The sequence below is a fragment of the Bos mutus genome, chromosome 3 (genome assembly GCF_027580195.1).
Source record: "Bos mutus isolate GX-2022 chromosome 3, NWIPB_WYAK_1.1, whole genome shotgun sequence".
NCBI classification, from domain to species: Eukaryota; Metazoa; Chordata; class Mammalia; order Artiodactyla; family Bovidae; genus Bos; species Bos mutus.
The window spans coordinates 45,088,659-45,090,351 of record NC_091619.1 but is presented as its reverse complement, the minus strand read 5'-3'; positions in this window follow the sequence as shown (position 1 = coordinate 45,090,351).

The window sequence follows — 1,693 nt, the reverse complement described above, 5'->3', positions numbered from 1 at the left end:
TATGATGCCCAAAAGACCCCAAATAGGTTGAATATGAGTAGGGCTACATCACAGCAGATTCTAATTAAATTGTCAAATTCAAAGACAAGGAAAGAATTTAGAAAGCAGCAAGAGAAAAAAGAGAAATCATACACAATGAAAACCCATGAGGTTGTCAGTGGATTTCTCAACAGAAACTTTTCACACCAGGAGAGAATGTGATGACACATTCAAAATATTATAAGAAAAACTGTCAACCAAGAATCCTATACCCAGCAAAGATGTGCCTCAAAAATGAAGGAGAAAGAAAGACTTTCCCAAACAAATGAAAGCAGAGGGAGTTCATCACCACCAGACTTGTCTTACAAGAAGTTATAAAGGGAGTTCTTTAAGTGGAAGTAAAAAAAGGCACTATTTAACATCATAAAACCAAAAGAAGGTAGTGTAAAACTCACTGGAAATAATAAATATATAGTCAGATTGTAATGTGGCACTAGCAGCATACAGTGCATTTACAACTCTAGTTTAAAAGTTAAAAAACAAAATATGGTAGAAATAACTACAATTATCTGCTATTGGTTCTCCAATATAAAAAGTATGTAAACTAGCATCAATAAACTTATGAGGGAGAGGAGGAGTAAAATTGTGTAGTTTAGGAATGCCTTGAAGTTAAGTTGTTACCAGCTTAAAATAGGGTGTTACAATTTTACAATACTTTATGTAAGTTTTATGGTAACCACGGAGAAGGCAATGGCACCCCACTCCAGTACTCTTGCCTGGAAAATGCCATGGACAGAGGAAAACCTGCAGTAATCACATGAAAGAACATGGTAAAGAAATCAAAGCATAATGACCAAAGATATCAAAACTGCAAAAAGACAGCAAGAAAAACAAAGAACAATGGCCCTACAAAACAGCCCGAAAGCAATTAACAAAATGATAATAGTAAGTTTTTAACCTATCAATAATTACCTTAAATGTAAGTGGATTAAAGTCTCTAGTCAAAAGACACAGAATGGAGAGTTGGGGGAAAATGTCAGAGTATGAAAACCCTGAACTCACCTCCTCGCACAGCCATACCAAAACCACGACTATTTATAAAGGATCTATTGATGAGAAAGACCAGAATCTAGCAGAAAGATCTACAACTAAGGATATAAAGAAAGAATCACGATAGAGGTAGGAGGGGTTGATTCATTGTATAATCAAGACTCATGCCCCTGGCTAGGCAATCCACAAATGAGAGGTTAACTACAATTGCAGAAGTGTTCCCCAAGAAGCAACAGGTCTGAGCTCTGCATGGGGCTTCACACCAAGGAAGATAAGCCCTCAGAACATTTGGCTTTGAAGGCCAGGGCAGGACTTACTTTCAGGAGATTCAGAGAGCTATGGGAAATAGAGACTTTACTCTAAAGGGTACACAAAAAATTTCACATGCTCTGGGACAAGGGCAAAAGTAGTAATTTGAAATGAGCCTGGGTCAGACCTGCTTGCTGATCTTAGAGAGTCTCCCAGAGCAGCAGGAGGCAACTGGAAACTCATCCTGGGGATGTAGACACTAGTGGTAGGTAGCTATTTCGGGGAGTTTGTTCTACCATGAGGACACTGGTGCTGGCAAGTACCATTTTGGAATCCTCCCTCTAGTTTATCAGCACTGCAATTCTGGCCCACTCACCAGACTGCTGACGCTAGTACACCTCAGACCACACAACTA